The following is a 20,338-nucleotide window of genomic DNA, read 5'->3' as shown; positions in this document are numbered from 1 at the left end:
TAAGGTTAGTTTTAGAAGATGAAAAATGTGGGGTAATCATTTTTCGTAAAGCTTGGAGTCCTAACCTAGGGGGTATGCTGGGATATAGAGATTCAACATCAAAGGTGAAGATAAAGCTATTAGGGGGTGGGTTGAGATGTTCTAAAGTCTGGACAAGGGAATGTGAGTCTTTCAAATATTGCTTCTGAAGGAGAAGGATAGGCATGAGTTGGTGGTGAAGCCATTTTGATGTTTGTTCAAAAACGGAGTTATTTTATGAGCAAATAGGTCTAAAACCTATTGGGTTTTTATGGAGTTTTGGGAGGAAATAGATATTGCATACTTGGTACCCTTTTGAGGGTTTATGTAGTATGTAGTTGGCTTCTATGTTGGATAGGGTAACAAGATGGTTATTAACAATGCATTTCAATCTATAGGATAATTCCTCAAGTGGATAGTGGGAGACTTTTTTATATGTATTAGTATCCGAAAGGTGTTCTATAGCTTTGTTATAGTACATGTCCTTATCAAGAACACAGACTCCAACTTTCTTGTCAGCAGGTAGGATTATGATTTTGTTGTTTTTCTTAAGAGATTGTAAGGCTAGTGATAAGTGAGGTGCAATCCTAGTGGGTTTTAATTTGAGTGTATGAAGTGTGTCCCTAAAGATAGTTTGGTGTTTAGATATAATGTTTTCTAGGGGAGTGTACTTAGTAGGAGGTTGCCAACTAGGGTTAGGTAGCTTAAAGGGATTTTGGGGCAAATTATCCACATCTTTAAAAAAATGTTTAAGTCGAAGGGTCCTACTTAGGCTATCAAATTCTTTAAGTAGGGTAGGGGATGATGGTGGAGAAGATGGGAGGATGTGTTTCAAACCTAGGCTAAGGAGTTGTGTCTCATGTTTAGAGAGGGAATAATTAGAGTGGTTGTGGATCCTACTAATTCTAGGTTTATTAAGGAGAGGTGTCCAAAATTTATTACGGGGTTTCCTACTATGGGTCTTTTTCACATATGGGGAGAAGGTAAAATTAGATGTATGATGTCCTAACCACATGAAAGTATCTAAAGTAGAAGTAGGCCTATCGAGAAGGTAAAAGAGACGTTTTGCGGGATGTATGGCGTGCCGAAACTGTTTACTATCCCGTTTGGCACGCCTAGCTACACGTTTTTTGTCCTAACATTATTACATGGGAAAGTTTGTAGTTTCGTGGGAAGGGGGCGATTATTGTGAGTACGGATAGGTTGTTTTCTATGAGGGATTTCATATACGTGTGGGGGAAATTTAGAGGGTGCGGTAGAATATTGAAATCTACTAGAAGTAGAAGGGGAGTTATGTGTAAAGAAGGGGGGGGGGGTATGTGTAGGAAATGCATGAAAAGGGGGAGGGGTATAGTTTGGAAATAGGGAAACGTTGTGGGGGTTATTAGGGGGGAAATGCATAGGGGTATGGTTAAAAAATGGGGGAGGGGTATGAGGGGGGTTTATAGAAAATAAAGGGGGGGCATGCATCAAATTTGTAGGAAGTAAGGAGGGGGGGGGAGGGGCGTGATTAGGGGTAAACACATATGGGAAGTGAGAGGGTATGTTTGAAATTGTCTGCAGGGGAGGGGTGGGGTGGGGAGGAGAGGAAGAGGAGGAGGGCCGAGAGGGAAAGACGGAAGGTCGTTCGTGCCATGGCTTGCATGATCTCCTGCACAACCGCCATGGGGATACACTTCTTGTCTTATGTGTTGAGAAGCAAGCTCAACATGGTATGTGATGATTATTAGGAAATAAGCTATAGTAGCTATTTAGCTACTTGTGAACATAAAGGAGAAACAACTAATTAGCTACTGACAGCTATTTAGCGACTGACAACTAATTAGCTACTGACAACTATTTAGCGATTGACAGCTAATTAGCTACAGGCAGCTAATTAGCTGCATATGTAAGTAACTTATTACTTAGGTAAAAAGTAAGAGAGTAAGTAAGTAAGAAAGACACAGGAAGTAGAACTCTGAGAGAGAGAGTGAGAGTAGAAGAGAGAAACAGACGTAATGAAATAGAAGAAGTTTTTGGCTGCTACAGAGGTAAGTCTCCTTCCCCCTTCCCTTTTGTGTTTGAGCACCAAACGATCCAGCACACCACGATCCGCCGCGCACATAAGAAGAGCTCGAGTGCCTTCTTCACGTTTTCTTAACATGGTATCAGAGCAAGTTGCTCATAAAGAAGAGTACAGAAGTGCATAGAACTGAGAAAGGTATTTCTCTGGTTGCTGATCTGAATCAGAAAGTTACTTGTTGAAGTAATTGTAACAGAAACCCTAGTTTGGAAGAGATAATGGCTGTAGAGAATGCGGGCCAAATAGTTATAGAGAAACTAGATAAAAACAATTTCCCGGCGTGGAAATTTAGAATGACAAATTTCCTGATGGGGAAAGGATACTGGGATTACATTGAAGGAGACCTAGATGAGGCTCCGGAGATCCCAGAAGAAAATGCCACAGCAGCACAGATTAAAGCATTCAAAGATTGGAATCAAGGGGCAAGGAAGGTAATGCATTGGCTCTCACTTAGCATCTCAGATTCGATGCTTGGGCACATACAAGATGCTATGCTCCCAAAAGAAGCTTGGGACAGTTTGGTAAAATTGTTTGCAGTAAACACAAAATCTAGAAAGCTACAGTTGAAGACTGAGCTAAATACCTTAGAAAAAGGTAAGATGTCAATAAATGAGTATGCTTTGAAAATAAAGAGCATATGTGAATCACTTGCTTCTATCAATGTAAAGATAGAAGATGATGATAAGGTAGAAATATGCTTGAGAGGCTTAGGACCTCAATACAAAAGCTTTAAAACCTCTATGCTTACAAGGGATAGTATCCCAAGTTTTCCAGATTTGGTTTCAATGCTTGTAGTAGAAGAAAGGAATCAGATGGATGATGTAAATAAAGGAAATCTTGAGAATGAGGGGCAAGCCCTATATAATAGTGCTGGAAGAGGCCATGGAAGATTTGGCTCAGCAAGAACCAACAATAATGGTTATCAAGGAAGAGGACAACAAACCATTAGAGGAAGAAACAACAATAGAGGAAGAAACAACAATAGAGGCAGGGGGAGCAACCAAGGTAGAGGTAAGCAAACATATGTAAATGATGATGGTTGTTGGTATTGTGGAAAACCAGGCCACACACAGGCTGAATGTTACAAGAAGCAAAATGATGAGCAAAGAGGAAAGAGACAACAGAATAACTATGCCCAAACTAGTGAAGATTGTGAAAAAGATGGTGCATTTGTGGTACAACATGAGATAGCAACAGTGGCTGAAAGCTCACAGAAATGTAATGAAGAGTTTACATGGTATGTAGACTCGGGGGCATCTAACCATATGACTGGACATGCAAACTGGTTTGAAAGGTTGAGAGAACCAGAGATTCCTGGCTATGTACAGATGGGTGATAATAGTACTCACTAAATAGAACATGTTGGAGATATCCCATTGTGGGAAGAAAAAGGAAAGACTAAGTATATGTTGAATGTAATGCATGTTCCAAATCTTGCTAAGAATTTGATTTCTGTTGGACAGATAGTAGAGCAAGGTATGCAAGTAAAGTTTAAGCAAAGTGGATGCTATATAGAAAAGAATGGGAAGCTCATTGCAAAAGGAAAACGACAAGGAAGAATGTTTATTTTGGATGTTGACATGCCTAGAAAGATTTCAGCTATGTTTGCAAATGGAATGAGTGTAGTCTCAGATGTGGAAATGTGGCATAAAAGGATTGGCCACATAAGTATGCAAACCCTAAAGAATATGTTGAGAAAAGATGCAGTGGCTGGACTGCCAAAACTGAAAAATTGTGAAATGGGAAAGATATGTGAAGCATGTCAATATGGAAAGAAAAATAGGTTGCCATTCCCTCATGAAAGACATGTAAGTAAAAATTTGTTGGATTTGGTACATACGGATGTATGGGGACCAACTAAGAATGCATCTATCGGTGGCTGCAAATTCTATGTAACTTTTATTGATGATTTCTCAAGGAAAACATGGGTGTACTTCATGAAAGAGAAAAGTGAAGTGTTTGAATATTTTCGTAAGTTTAAATGCATGGTAGAAAAGCAGGTAGGTACAAGAATAAAATGTTTAAGATCTGATGGAGGAGGAGAGTATTTCTCCAATGAATTTTCTGATTTTCTATGCAATCAAGGAATAAGAAGACAATTCACATGTAGATATACTCCACAACAAAATGGAGTTGCTGAGAGGAAAAACAGAACATTGGTGAACATTGCAAGGGCTTTGATGACAGAGAAGAATAGGCCATTGTACTATTGGGCAAAAGCTGTAAATACAGCAAATTATATTCTAAATAGATGTATAACATCGGGAGTACATGAAGCAACTCCTGAAGAGTGTTTCTATGGAAGGAAACCTAGTTTAGAACACTTAAAAGTGTTTGGATGCCTTGCATATGTACATGTGCCTGCAGAAGTAAGAAGTAAGTTGGATCCAAAAGCAGAAAAATGTATTTTTTTTGGCTATTCAAAAGAACAAAAAGGGTATAGATGCTATAACCCTGTAACAAAGAAGATTGTGACAAGTAGGGATGTAATCTTTGATGAGTTAGCCAGCTGGTACAATCCAAAACAGAATCCAGAGACTGATGAAGACAATGAGATTGAAGACAGAGACAAATCTGAAAATGTAGAAGACTGCCACAGAGATGGAAGCAAGGTTGGACAACAAAGTCCAACATTAATAGAATGTTCTGGACCATCAAAAAGTTCAGATGGTAAATCTGATTCGAATTCTTGGAGTGGAAAAAGTGGAGGACACAAAAAATGTGATGATAAAAAAGGAAAACAGAAAATGCTAGAGTATGAAATGTTGGATGACCTGTCTAAAAACATGGAAGATGAGGATTCAGATATGTCATTGGATGATCTTCTTGATATAAGAGGATTGAAAATCCTTGGTATGGAAAAAGCATTGAAGGATGCAAATCAGAAACTGAGAAGATCAGATAGAGAAAAAAAAAACTGTTGAAAGATTTGGTTATGATACATATATGGCTATGCATTATGCATATATGTCTAAGGTGGTACACATCCTTGATCCAAGTAGTTTTGATGAGGCTAAAACTGAGAAGAAATGGGTGGATGCAATGCAAGAAGAGATTGATGCATTGGCTGAAAATAGAACATGGGATTTGGTGAAGTTACCAAAAGGAAAAAATGTGGTAGGTTGCAAATGGGTCTACAAGACAAAGCATGATTCCAGTGGGAATGTAAGTAGACATAAAGCAAGATTGGTTGCAAAGGGATATGCCCAAATGCAAGGAATTGATTATGATGAGACATTTGCACCGGTTGCAAAGATGGCAACATTGAGGACATTACTGGCTGTAGGTGCAGCCAGAAGATGGTTTCTTCATCATATGGATGTAAAAAATGCTTTTTTACATGGTAACTTGGAAGAAGAAGTGTATATGTGTCAACCACCAGGCTTTGAAGATAGGAAGCATCCAGATTATGTATGTAAGCTGAAAAAGGCTCTCTATGGACTGAAACAGGCACCAAGAGCATGGCACAGGGAACTTTCAGATTATCTGTAAAAACTTGACTTCAAAATGTCAAAGGCTGATTCATCATTGTATGTTAAAAGGAAAGACGATTGTATTGTTGTGATTCTGATTTATGTTGATGATCTCATCATTGGAGGTGATTTCATGGATGAAATAAGTAAACTGAAAAGAAATATATGAAAGATTTGGGAGAGTATATAGATGGTACTGTCACAATCTGGTGTGACAATATGAGCATCATTCAACTTGCAAAAAAACCCAGTGTTCCATGCAAGAACAAAGCACATTGAAGTACATTATCACTTTGTTAGAGAAAAAGTGATTGAAGGAGAAGTTGATCTGGTGTATGTGAATACAAATCAGTAGGTTGCTGATATTCTAACAAAGGGATTGAGTGTGGAAAAGCATACACAGTTTCGGAACATGATGGGAGTTGTAGACACTGATATGATGGCTGAAAAGCATCATGGAAAAGTAGTGGTAGATAACCCCAAGAAAGGATAAGTTGAGCTTGAGGGGGAGTGTTGAGAAGCAAGCTCAACATGGTATGTGATGCTTATTAGGAAATAAGCTGTTGAGAGACAAGCTCAACATCGGCCGGATTGGCTGAAGAAGCCGAGGACCGGATCGGTTGGGACCGATCGGTTAGGCTGAATGCGTAAAGGGCTACGCAGACTGGTGCGTAGGTAGGGACGGATCGGTGCGTAAACCGGGAGGCCGTTAGGAAAGATATTCCGTGAGGAATATATTTGGGAGTTAGTGTAGGAGCTCTTAATGAGCATTGAAGTACTGTCAGTACTTCTATCAGTCCTTCTAGGACTTGTATAAAAGTGTTCATTGAACACACATATGTATAGAGTAGTGAATAGAGATTGAGTACTTTTTGTTGAATATAGTTCTTGTCTTCTATCTCTCTCTCTCTCTCTGTCTTTGTCTCTCCCGCGTATACCGTGTAAGCTCAAGCTCTCCATTAAACTTGAGTTTTCTGCCTTCTGTTCGGTCTTCATACTTGCTTCCGCACGCTACTTTCTGCATGGTATCAGAGCGCGAGGGTTAAGAACCTCTCTACAGCCGACACAGCTTGACGAAGAAGAACAAGAAGAACGATGGATAGAGGCATGGCGAGCTCGCTTCCAACAGAGAAGCTCGACAGAACCAACTACGCGTCTTGGTCCTACAAGATGCACCAGTACCTGCTCGGGCACGGCTACTGGAGTTATGTCGAAGGAGCTAATGATGCGGCACCCGAATTGACACACAGAGACTTCTCGTCGTGGGAGCAATCGGCGAGCAGGGTATTATACTGCTTCGCGTCATGTGTGGGCAAACAGCTATTGAGCTATGTTCGGGATGCAAAGACGCCGAAGGGTGCGTGGGAAAATCTGAAGAAGATTTTCGCCGCGAGCACCACAGCCAGGAAGCTTCAGCTCCGACAGGAGTTGCGCAACCTACGACAACGCGACTTGTCGATGGCGGACAATACCTCGAAGATCAAGGATATCTGCGACTCCCTCGCCTCCATAGAGGTGAACATCGAGGAGAGCGAGATGGTCCAGATCTATCTCGGAGGTTTGGCGTCGAAGCTCGAAGCGTTCCGAATGGCTGTGTGTACCCGGGAGAATACGCCGTCCTTTTTTGACTTACAGTCAATGCTTATGGTAGAGGAGAAGCACGCGGGTGTGTCTACAAGCACGCACACCGACAACAGAATGTTGTACACGGAGGGAGATAGGCCCCGTGGACGTGGAGGACGAGGCGAGTCGGCGCGCAATGGAGGCGGCCAACGAGATCAAGAAAGAAGGCACCGAAGTGATGCCGACAGCAACTCCGGACCCTCCGGAAACAGGGGGAGTCGAAGCGATGAGAACCAGCAAGGGAAGGCCATCGCGGAGTGCTGGTACTGTGGCAAGAAAGGCCACAGGGAAAGTGAGTGCTGGAAGAAGCGCGTCGATTCGGAGAGAACCGGTTTCGGAAACGGCTCCGGACATACTGACAAGGGAAATCGACGGCGATCGCACTACGCCGAAGACTCCGGGAGAGCCGGAGAAGGGACAACCTTCATGACGAGACACGAAGCAAACTCAATGAAACAGACCACCCCGAGATCGGACGAGGTGTGGTACGTAGACTCCGGCACGTCAAACCACATGACAAGCCATAAGGAGTGGTTCTCGTACCTTGAGAAACCGATACAACCTGGAGTAGTCGCAACTGGACACGACACTCCGCATCCGATCGCGAATGTCGGAGAACTTCCCCTTAGCCATGTCGGGCAGAAAGGGAAACTCATGAACGTGCTGCACGTTCCGACAATCACGAAAAACTTGGTCTCGGTCGGACAGATCGTCGACCAAGGGATGGAGGTTCGGTTTACACACCTCGGGTGCTTCATTGAGGAAGAAGGTCGTGTGATTGCGCAAGGGCGCAGAGACGGGAGGATGTTCATCCTCGACTCCACTAACGGCGGCATAACAATGTTCACGAAGGGACAAAAATCCGAGTCGGACATCAACTACCACCGGCTTCAAGATCTGGAATCGAAACAGGTAGTGTTCGGATTGCCCAAATTTAGTGGCCAAAAGGCACAAATTTGTGAAGCCTGCCAGCTCGGGAAGCAACACTGACTTCCTTTCCCCAACGAGCGAAACCGGAGCCGGAACAAGCTCGACCTTATACACTCCTATGTATGGGGGCCGACACAAAATGTTAGTCTTGGCGGGAGCCGATATTTCGTCTCCTTCATCGATGTAAAAAGTAGCGTGCGGAAGCACGTATGAAGACCGAACAGAAGGAAGGAAACTCAGGTTTAATGGAGAGCTTGAGCTTACACGGTATACGCGGGAGAGAGAGAGAGAGAGAGAGAGAGAGAGAGAGAGAGAGAGAGAGAGAGAGATAAAAGACAAAAAACTATATTCAACACTCTATTCACTACTCTGTATACAAATGTGTGTTCAATGAACACTTTTATACAAGTCCTAGAAGGACTGACCGAAGTACTGACAGTACTTCAATGCTCATTAAGAGCTCCTACACTAACTCCCAAATATATTCCTCACGGAATATCTTTCCTAACGGCCTCCCGGTTTACAAACTCGGCCTAACCGATCGGTCCCAACCGATCCGGTCCTCGGCTTCTTCAGCTGATCCGGCCGATGTTGAGCTTGTCTCTCAACACTCCCCCTCAAACTCAACTTGAGGCTCTTCGGGATCTTCACAGCTCCGGTTCCTCCTGGCTTCACACCTCGCTCGCGTTCCTCGACGTGTTCGACTCCGCGCACTTCGACCCTTCCGGTCGGCTTGTCTGCTCATGTGGCCCTTAACAGCTCTCCTGCTGTTGCGGTGTCGACACTTCTTCTGCTGCCTTTTCTTCCGCTTGGGCCTCGGTTGATTCAGCGTATCTGAATCAAATATCTGAACCGACTCGGCTACCTCCGATCGGTTTTTGCTCTCGTCCGAGTTGGCTATCTCCAACTCGTCTTCGGTCTTCTCGCCCTCGATAACGTCATCTCCCCCATGCGTGGTTGGCTTCAGCTCTCTCCTTCGGCTGCTCCCCTTCTGTCCGCTTCCGGACTTTTCCGTGGGTCTGCCCTCGGTTTCTTCAGCCGATCCGAAGTCGAACTCGACAACTGAGTCAACGCCCTCAGTGTCGCGGTCTCCGCTCCTTTCCTGCTGCCTTGCTTGGACGTTCGGGACTGTTCTCCCCCTCAAGTTTGGCACGTCGAAGTGATGCAACCCGAGCGCACCTGAGAATTGCCGCAACTTGTCTAGACGAAGAGGCTTGGTGAAGATGTCGGCAGTCTGCCGATCCGTCGAAACGTACTGAAGTTCGACTTCACCGGAAAGGACACGCTCACGGACGAAATGGTAGTGCACCTCAATGTGCTTAGTCCGTGCGTGGAAAACAGGGTTTTTCGCGAGCTGGATGCTGTTGAGGTTGTCGCAGTAGATCGTCGTCGGATCTAACACCTCCTCTTGCATGTCCTTAGGTAGTTGCTTCAACCATATGGCTTCGCATGTCGCGACAGCCGCTCCTCGGTACTCAGCTTCGGTGCTCGACAGTGCAACTGTCAGCTGCTTCTTACTGCTCCACGCAATCGCGGCACTCCCGAGGGAGAACGTGTATCCGGACGTGGATCGGCGATCGGCGGCGTTGCCAGGTCAATCAGCATCGGTGTAGCCGACTAACTGCGCGGCTGCACCGGTCCGATATAGCAGTCCCCGGTCCTTAGTGCCGTTGACATACCGAAGTATGCGTTGCGCACACTGAAGGTGCTCCTCGATAGCTCGCGCCATGAACTGACTGATCACTCCGACCGGATAACTGAGGTCGGGTCGGGTGATGGTCAAGTATATGAGGCTTCTGACAATTTGTCGGAACCTCGTCGGGTCGCATACCTTTCCCGTATCGGGGCGAAGCTTGACGGTTCTGTCTAGAGGAGTCGAGACGGACTTATAGTCGGCCATCTCGAGTTTGAAGAGCATACCCAGCTCGTAATGACATTGGCTGATCAATATACCTTCGGGGGTACAGATCACTTCGATCCCGAGGAAGTAATGAAGGTCCCCCAGATCCTTCATGTCGAACGATGCCACAAGCTGGAGCTTCACGCGGTCGATTTCGCCTAGGTCGGCGCCAGTGATGACCAAGTCATCGACATATAGTAGAATACTAACCGGTCCGAGTCGACATTTCCGGATGAACAGGGAAGAGTCCGATTTTGACGTGATGAAGCCCATCCAACGCAGTTGTTGCGTGATCTTCGCGTTCCAGGCATGCGGTGCTTGCTTCAGTCCGTAAAGGGACTTCTTCAGTCGGCAAACTGCCGAGGAGTTCGTTCCGGAGGGAAATCCGGGGGGCTGTACCATGTACACTTGTTCCTCAAGGTCACCTTGCAGGAACTTATTCTTTATATCCATTTGATGTAGGTGCCGTGGCTACTGCGAGCAAAACACGGACAATCGTCATTTTCGCGACCGACGCAAATGTCTCATCGTAGTCGATGCCGTGTTTCTGCGCGTAGCCCTTTGCCACTAGCCGAGCCTTGTACCGGTTGACCGAGCCATCGGTGTTGTACTTGCCTTTGTACACCCACCTACACCCGATCGGCTTCACACCCTTCGGTGCGTCAACCAGGTCCGAGGTCTCGTTCTCCGCCAGTGCGTGCATCTCTTCCTCCATCGCGGCGCGCCGATTCGCGTCCTTCACCGCTTCTGCGTAGCTCTCCGGCTCATGCACTTCCGCTATACGGTTCATGTACGCATAATGATGCACCATGTACTCGTTGTATCTGAACCGGGTAGATCGGCGTAATCTCGCATTAGCCGATGTCGAGACCTTCTCGGTCGACACGATCTTCACCTTTGAAGACCCGTCACCGGTTCCCTCGGAGTCAGACTCGCGTCGGTCTGACTCGTTCTTATCCGTGCCAGAATCCGACACCTTCTTCTTCCCTTTCTCTTTGCGTGTAAGCCGTCTCCTCGACTTCCTGCGCAGGGAATGCACGGCCGAGTCTCCACTACTCGCCAGCTCTTCATCGGACTGGTTGTACCGACTCAGTCGTCTAATCGGTCCACTTAACCAGAGTGAAATCAGACTCTCTTCGCGGGTCTCGATTTCGGGCTCATCCGGAGGCATCTCGGCCTCGCTGACCTCATCGTCAGAGCTCAGATTGGAGTCAGGGTTCGTAGTCAGGGGCAGCAGGACGCAGACTTGTCAAACACAACATCGCGGCTGACACGCACTTGTTTGGTGCGAGGGTTATAACACTTATAGCCCTTCTACTCGTCCGAGTAACCGACCAAGATGCATTTCTCGGCCTTTGCGTCCAACTTCCTCCTTTTCTCCTTCGGTATATGCACATACGCAATGCTACCGAACACCCTCAAGTGTCGCAAGTTCGGCTTCGTTCCGAAATATAGCTCGTGCGCCGACACTTTGTCTCCGATCCCATTCTGGATTTATACCGCGGTCCTTACCGCCTCGGCCCAATAGAACTTGGGCAAGCTCTTCTCCTCCAGCATTGCCCGTGCCGCTTCCACAACTGACCGATTCTTTCTCTCGGCCACGCCGTTATGCTCTGGCGTGTATCTACAACTGAATTAGCGGCGAATTCCCATTTGTTGTAGGTAACCGTTGAATTGACCGGAAAAGTACTCTTTCCCGCCATCCGACCGCAGGCAGTTGATCTTTCGTCCCTTTTCCGTTTCCACGAACCCTTTGAGGTCCCGAAAGCAGTCGAAGACTTCGCTCTTCCTCTCAATGAGGTAGATCCATGTGTGCCGCGTGTGGTCGTCGATGAAGGAGACGAAATATCGGCTCCCGCCAAGACTAACGTTTTGTGCCAGCCCCCATACATCGGAGTGTATAAGGTCGAGCTTGTTCCGGCTCCGGTTTCGCTCGTTGGGGAAAGGAAGTCGGTGTTGCTTCTTGAGCTGGCAGACTTCACAAATTTGTGCCTTTCGGCCACTAAATTTGGGCAATCCGAACACTACTTGTTTCGATTGCAGATCTTGAAGCCGCTGGTGGTTGACGTGGCCTATCCGCTTGTGCCACAAGTCGATGTCCGACTCGGTTTTTTGTCCCTTCGCGAACATTGCGGTGCCGCCATCAGTGGAGTCGAGGATGAACATCCTCCCGTCTCTGCGCCCTTGCGCAATCACACGACCTTCTTCCTCAATGAAGCACCCGAGGTGTGTAAACCGAACCTCCATCCCTTGGTCGACGATCTGTCTGACTGAGACCAAGTGTTTCGTGATTGTCGGAACGTGCAACACGTTCATGAGTTTCCATTTCTGCCCGACATGGCTAAGGGGAAGTTCTCCAACATTCGCGATCGGATGCGGAGTGTCGTCTCCAGTTGCGACTACTCCAGGTTGTATCGGTTTTTCAAGGTACGAGAACCACTCCTTATGGCTTGTCATGTGGTTTGACGTGCTGGAGTCTACGTACCACACCTCATCCGATCTCGGGGTGGTCTGTTTCATTGAGTTTGCTTCGTGTCTCGTCACGAAGGCAGACCCTTCTCCGGCTCTCACGGAGTCTTCGGCATAGTGCGATCGCTGCCGATTTCCCTTGTCGGTATGTCCGGAGCCGTTTCCGGAACCGGTTCTCTCCGAATCGGCACGCTTCTTCCAGCACTCACTTTCCTTGTGGCCTTTCTTGCCACAGTACCAACACTCCGTGATGGCCTTCCCTTGCCGGTTCTCATCGCTTCGACTCCCCCTGTTTCCGGAGGGTCCGGAGTTGCTGTCGACATCACTTCGGTGGCTTCTTCCTTGATCTCGTCGGCCGCCTCCATTGCGCGCCGACTCGCCTCGTCCTCCACGTCCACGGGGCCTATCTCCCTCTATGTACATCATTCTGCTGTCAATGTGCGTGCTTGTGGACGCACCCGCGTGGTTCTCCTCTACCAGGAGCATCGATTGTAAGTCGAAAAAGGACGGCGTATTCTCCCGGGTACACACAACCGTTCGGAACGCTCCGAACTTCGACGCCAAACCTCCGAGACAGATCTGGACCATCTCGCTCTCCTCGATGTTCACCTCTATGGAGGCGAGGGAGTCGTAGATATCCTTGATCTTCGAGGTATAGTCCGCCACCGACAAGTCGCGTTGTCGTAGGTTGCTCAACTCCTGTCGGAGCTGAAGCTTCCTGGCTGTGGTGCTCGCGGCGAAAATCTTCTTCAGATTTTCCCACGCACCCTTCGGCGTCTTTGCATCCCGAACATAGCTCAATAGCTGTTTGCCCACACATGACGCGAAGCAGTATAATACACTGCTCGCCGATTGCTCCCACGACGAGAAGTCTCTGTGTGTCGATTCGGGTGCCGCATCATTAGCTCCTTCGACATAACTCCAGTAGCTGTGCCCGAGCAGGTACTGGTGCATCTTGTAGGACCAAGACGCGTAGTTGGTTCTGTCGAGCTTCTCTGTTGGAAGCGAGCTCGCCATGCCTCTATCCATCGTTCTTCTTGTTCTTCTTCGTCAAGCTGTATCGGCTGTAGAGAGGTTCTCAACCCTCGCGCTCTGATACCATGTAAAAAGTCGCGTGCGGAAGCAAGTATGAAGACCGAACAGAAGGAAGGAAACTCAGGTTTAATGGAGAGCTTGAGCTTACACGGTATACGCGGGAGAGAGAGAGAGAGAGAGAGAGAGAGAGAGAGAGAGAGAGAGAGAGAGAGAGAGAGAGATAAAAGACAAAAAACTATATTCAACACTCTATTCACTACTCTGTATACATATGTGTGTTCAATGAACACTTTTATACAAGTCCTAGAAGGACTGATCGAAGTACTGACTGACAGTACTTCAATGCTCATTAAGAGCTCCTACACTAACTCCCAAATATATTCCTCACGGAATATCTTTCCTAACGGCCTCCCGATTTACGCACTCGGCCTAACCGATCGGTCCCAATCGATCCGGTCCTCGGCTTCTTCAGCCGATCTGGCCGATGTTGAGCTTGTCTCTCAACAATCGACGACCACACGTGGCACACGTGGATCTACCTCATTGAGAGGAAGAGCGAAGTCGTCGACTGTTTCCAGGACCTCAAAGGGTTCGTGGAAACGGAAACAGGACGAAATATCAAGTGCCTGCGGTCGGATGGCGTGAAAGAGTACTTTTCCGGTCAATTCAACGGTTATCTACAACAAATGGGAATTCGGCGCGAATTCAGTTGTAGAAACACGCCGGAGCAGAACGGCGTGGCCGAGAGGATGAATCGGTCAGTTGTGGAAGTGGCACGGGCAATGCTGGAGGAGAAGAGCTTGCCCAAGTTCTACTGGGCCGAGGCGGTAAGGACCGCGGTATACATCCAGAACCAGGTCGGAGACAAAGTGTCGGCGCACGAGCAATATTTCGGAACGAAGCCAAACTTGCGACACTTGAGGGTGTTCGGTAACATTGCGTATGTGCATGTTCTGAAGGAGAAAAGGAGGAAGCTGGATGCAAAGGCCGAGAAAAGCATCTTGGTCGGTTACTCGGACGAGCAGAAGGGTTATAAGTGCTATAACCCTCGCACCAAACAAGCGCGTGCTAGCCGCGACGTTGTGTTTGACGAGTCCACGTCCTGGTACCAGCCCCATACTCCGAACCCCGATTCCAATCCGAGCTCTGACGATGAGTTCAGCGAGGCTGAGATGCCTCCGAATGAGCCCGAAATCGAGACCCGCGAAGAGAGTCCGATTTCACTCCGTTTAAGTGGACCGATTGGACGACTGAGCCGGTACGACCAGTCCGATGAAGAGCCGGAGAGTAGTGGAGACTCGGCCGTGCATTCCCCGCGCAGGAAGCCGAGGAGACGGCTTACGCACAAAAAGAAAGGGAAGAAGAAGGTGTCGGATTCCGGCACGGATTGGAACGAGTCAGACCGACACGAATCCGACTTTGAGGGAACCGGTGACGGGTCTTTAAAGGTGAAGTCCGTGTCGACCGAGAAGGCCTCGACATCGGCTAATATGAGATTACGCCGATCTACCCGCTAGAAGAATCCTGTTTTGCGGTTCGGATACAACGAGTACATGGCACATCATTATGCGTACATGACCCGTGTAGCGGAGGTGTGTGAGCCGGAGAGCTATGCAGAAGCGGCTAAAGATGCGAATTGGCGTGCCGCGATGGAGGAAGAGAGGCACGCATTGGCGGAGAACCAGACCTGGGACCTAGTTGACGCACCAAGAGGGGTTAATCCGATTAGGTGTAGGTGGGTGTATAATGTCAAGTACAACACCGATGGCTCGGTCAACCGGTACAAGGCTCGGCTAGTGGCAAATGGCTACGCGTAGAAACACGGCATCGACAACGATGAGACGTTTGCGCCGGTCGCGAAAATGACGACCGTCCGTGTTTTGCTCACAGTAGCTGCGGTGAAGGGGTGGCACTTACATTTGATGGAGCTAGAGAATGCGTTCCTGCAAGGTGACCCCCGGATTTCACTCTGGAACAAAATTCCTCGTTAGTATGCCGACTGAAGAAGTCCCTTTACGAACTGAAGCAAGCCCCGCGTGCCTGGAACGCGAAGATCACGCAACAAATACATTGGATGGGCTTCGTCACGTCAAAATTGGACTCTTCCCTATTCATCCGGAAAGGTCGACTCGGACCGGTTAGTATTTTACTACATGTTGACGACTTGGTCATCACCGGCGCCGACTTAGGTGAAATCGACCGCGTGAAGCTCTAGCTTGCGGCATCGTTCGACATGAAGGATCTGGGGGACCTTCATTACTTCCTCGGGATTGAAGTGATCCGTACCCCCGAAGGTATATTGATTAGCCAACGTCATTACGTACTGACTATGCTCTTCAAATTCGGGATGGCCGACTGTAAGTCTGTCTCGACTCCTCTAAACAGAACCGTCAAGCTTCGCCCCGATACGGGAAAGGTATGCGACCCGATGAGGTTCCGACAAATTTTCGGAAGCCTCATATACTTGACCATCACCCGACCCGACCTCAGTTATCCGGTCGGAGTGATCAGTCAGTTCATGGCGCGAGCTACCGAGGAGCACCTTTAGTGTGCGTAACGCATACTTCGGTATGTCAACGGCACTAAGGACCGGGGACTGCTATATCGGACCGGTGCAGCCGTGCAGTTAGTCGGCTACACTGATGCTGATTGGGCTGGCAACGCCGCCGATCGCCGATCCACGTCCGGATACGCGTTCTCCCTCGGGAGTGCCGCGATTGCGTGGAGTAGTAAGAAGCAGCGGACAGTTGCACTGTCGAGCACCGAAGCTGAGTACCGAGGAGCGGCTGTCGCGACATGCGAAGCCATATGGTTGAAGCGACTACCTAAGGACCTGCAAGAGGAGGTGTTAGATCCGACGACGATCTACTGCGACAACCTCAGCAGCATCCAGCTCGCAAAAAACCCCGTTTTCCACGCACGGACTAAGCACATTGAGGTGCACTACCAGTACGTTTCGACGGATCGGCAGACTGCCGACATCTTCACCAAGCCTCTTGGTCTGGACAAGTTGCGGCAATTCTCAGGTGCGCTCGGATTGCGTCACCTCGACGTGCCAAACTTGAGGGGGAGAACAGTCCCGAACGACCAAGAAAGGCAAGGAAAGGAGCGGAGACCGCGACACCGAATCGGTTAACTCGGTTGTCGAGTTCGACTTCGGATCGGCTGAAGAAGCCAAGGGCGGACCCGCGGAAAAGTCCGGAAGCGGACAGAAGGGGGGCAACCAAAGGAGAGAGCCGAAGCCAACCACGCATGGTGAAGATGACGCCATCGAGGGCGAGAAGACCGAAGACAAGTTGGAGACAGCCAACTCGGACGAGAGCGAAAACCGATCGGAGGTAGCCGAGTCGGTTCGGATGTTTGATTCAGATACGCTGAATCAACCGAGGCCAAGCGGAAGAAAAGGCAGTAGGAGAAACGTCAACACCGCAACAACAGAAGAGCTGATAAGGGCCACATGAGCAGACAAGCCGACTGGAAGGGTCGAAGCGTGCAGAGTCGAACAGGTCAAGGAGCGCGAGCGAGGCGTGAAGCCAGGAGGAACTAGAGTTGTGAGCCCGAAGATCCCGAAGAGCCTCAAGTTGAGCTTGAGGGGGAGTGTTGAGAGACAAGCTCAACATCGGCCAGATCGGCTGAAGAAGCCGAGGACCGGATCGATTGGGACCGATCGGTTAGGCCGAATGCGTAAAGGGCTATGCAGATCGGTGCGTAGGTAGGGACGGATCGGTGCGTAAACCGGGAGGCCGTTAGGAAAGATATTCCATGAGGAATATATTTGGGAGTTAGTGTAGGAGCTCTTAATGAGCATTGAAGTACTGTCAGTACTTCTGTCAGTCCTTCTAGGACTTGTATAAAAGTGTTCATTGAACACACATATGTATAGAGTAGTGAATAGAGATTGAGTACTTTTTGTTGAATATAGTTCTTGTCTTCTCTCTCTCTCTCTCTCTGTCTGTCTTTGTCTCTCCCACGTATACCGTGTAAGCTCAAGCTCTCCATTAAACTTGAGTTTTCTGCCTTCTGTTCGGTCTTCATACTTGCTTCCGCACGCTACTTTCTGCATAAGCTATAGTAGCTATTTAGCTACTTGTGAACATAAAGGAGAAACAACTAATTAGCTACTGACAGCTATTTAGCGACTGATAGCTAATTAGCTACAAGCAGCTAATTAGCTGCATATGTAAGTAACTTATTACTTAGGTAAAAAGTAAGAGAGTAAGTAAGTAAGAAAGACACAGGAAGTAGAACTCTGAGAGAGAGAGAGTGAGAGTAGAAGAGAGAAACAGACGAGAGCAAGTAGAGCTCTGCGCGTAATGAAATAGAAGAAGTTTTTGGCTGTTACAGAGGTAAGTCTCCTTCCCCCTTCCCTTTTGTGTTTGAGCACCAAACGATCCAGCACACCACGATCCGCCACGCACATAAGAAGAGCCCGAGTGCCTTCTTCACGTTTGCTTAACATTATGTTGGCATGTGTGCCGCCTCCATAAGATGTATGGCCTTCGCATTGGATGGACCTCCCGTATCGGCCCGTAGGATAATTACCGCCACGGCTCATGTAGCCGCCGTTATGGTGTGACAATCGTCCACCATCGCCGCACGTGTAGCCGCTATCGAAGTAAGATCTTCGCTCTTTGTTGTATCCTTCCAATTCAAATTCCGGCAAGGTATGGTGGTGATGTATAGGCCGTGAGTGTGGCTCGTGCGAGGTTGAAATATATTGGTTTGAATTTTGTTTGATGTGAGGATGTTGGACAGATGCCCTCGGTGGGTATGTCGCTTCCGCCGCGCATGAGGGAACCGTGTGCCCTAGATGGTTAGTTGGGTTGTAGATAGGATTAAAGAAAGGGCGATTAGGGTTATAAAGTAAGACTCGTGGGCCATAATGGTTTTGATGAGGATTTCTACTTACTTGATTATTTGTTATGTTGGAGATGTATTGCGGGAGGAGGTTCCGGTGGTTCAATGATCGAGGATTTCTTTTTGCTGGAAAATTAGGGTTAGGGTTAGGGTTAGCAATAGGGTTAGATTTTTGAAAGGGATTAGGTTTTAGGTTCTTTGTAGCGGATTTTAGTTTGGGTTTGGGGTTAGTGTTAGAGTTAGCGTTAGCTTTAGGGTTAGGTTTTTGAATGGTATAATTTGTAGAGGATTTCTTTGGTTTTTCACTCCCAATGTAATTTGGAATTGTAAAGGGACTGTTATTAACATTATAATCTTCACTATCTCTCATCTCTATGTCGATTTCTCTAACATTGTTGTGCATGCTACTCTCTGCTTTGTCTTTACCGATAGTGGCCTTCTTTCTAATAGCCGCGGTAATAGAATATGTAACTGCTACTTCATCACAAGATCTAAGGATTTCAGTGGCAAACTCTTGTTGCCAATGTGCCATTCTATCTTGGAATGAATCGGGACCTACTAGTGATGTTACTTCTTGTATGAATGGGGGTTCTTGCATTGTTTCCATTATTTTTACTCTATCGGTACAAACTTGATTAGGAAAATCATCTATGGCTTTGGTTAATGCGTGGACTAATAAGTCTAAATGCGGAATATAGCATGTTGTAAGATCCTTGCGATATTGTGTTGTGAGGGCTAGAAATTCTGTTCGCAAGCTCGAATTGATCTCCTCATGACCTATTGTTAATTTCGGTGGGTGAACCCTAAGATTATGAGGGGTGATGTCATGTGAGTTTAGATCAGAGATACGCTTATACGTATTCTTAGCTTCTTGTGTGCACCTATAAAGATGTTTAAATTTAGATACCACTTTACGCTTATAGTCGTCAAAGTGGTGTGAGGACATATATGAGTCGGAGGAATTGACCTTTTCATTACTAGGATTAGAGTTGATGAAAGTTGGGGATAATGTAGGGGCGCGTTGTCATTTATTAGGACGTTTGTTGGCGCTTCTAGGTTTTGTTGGTGTTGGTGTAGTTGATGCCATCGCGGCAAAAGTCATCATCTGCTGTGGAGGGAACTCGACACTAAATGGTGATTCGATGCGAGTCGAAGTATCACTATTGTGGGTTCCAAACTCCGATGATAATCCCTCCATAGGAACCAAGATAACAATTATTGTTGTGACCGTAGCGTCGTGACAAGGAGTGCGAGCAAACTAACACAACTATTGAGATGATATGGGAAGAGTAAGAGAAGAAATAAAGCAATGATGCAAGTGAAACTAAGGTGAGTAGGATTAGAGGTGAACAAGAGTAAAAGAGAATGGCAGAATGAGATGAAAGAAGAAAAGAAGAGTGAGTGAGAAAAAAGAAAAGCTTAAGAAATTTTCATTAGAAAGACCTTGTGCAAACTAATTTGCCAAGGTCATTTACAACAAGAGGGTAGGTTTATATAGGGGGAAGAGAGAGAGAGAGAGAGAGAGAGAGAGAGAGAGAGAGAATATGAGTTTAATGATGGGAGAGAGGGAAATGGGGAATTGTGATAGGCAAAGGATTGATTAGTGAAAGTGGGTTAGAGGGGGGTTATATGTATGTATATGATAAGTGATAGGTGGGGGCGGGTGTGGGGGTGGGCTCTAAGAATAGGGGGATTATAGGGGTGGGATATAAAAGGCATATAGTATTAAGTGGGAGTATTTATGGATTTATATTTAGTTTTGACGAGAAGGGAATGAATTGTGAATTCTAGACCGTGAGGTCGATGCAAGGAGTGTGAACGGTATACAATCGGTGGGTAAATGTGAGATGGTGACTGAGAAGTATAGAAAACATTGGGAAGAGAGAGAGAGAGAGAGAGAGAGAGAGAGAGAGAGAGAGAGATGTACAAAGTTTTAGAGAAAGAGAAATAGACTACAAACTAATTCATATT

At 47.2% G+C, this 20,338-nt stretch overlaps 1 long non-coding RNA gene across 1 annotated transcript; it reads left to right on the top strand.

Moving 5' to 3' along the window:
- Positions 1–17,982: 17,982 nt before the first annotated feature.
- LOC147866304 (uncharacterized) lies at positions 17,983–18,729 on the top strand. Its single transcript, XR_015529567.1, has 2 exons — positions 17,983–18,125; positions 18,442–18,729. It is a non-coding gene; the product is annotated as an uncharacterized LOC147866304 (long non-coding RNA).
- Positions 18,730–20,338: the final 1,609 nt, after the last annotated feature.

The sequence above is a fragment of the Azolla caroliniana genome, unplaced genomic scaffold, assembly GCF_043228905.1.
Source record: "Azolla caroliniana isolate FFs.n. ecotype wild unplaced genomic scaffold, voAzoCaro1.0.p SCAF_3, whole genome shotgun sequence".
Taxonomy (NCBI): Eukaryota; Viridiplantae; Streptophyta; class Polypodiopsida; order Salviniales; family Salviniaceae; genus Azolla; species Azolla caroliniana.
This window is presented reverse-complemented; position numbering and strand designations above follow the sequence as displayed.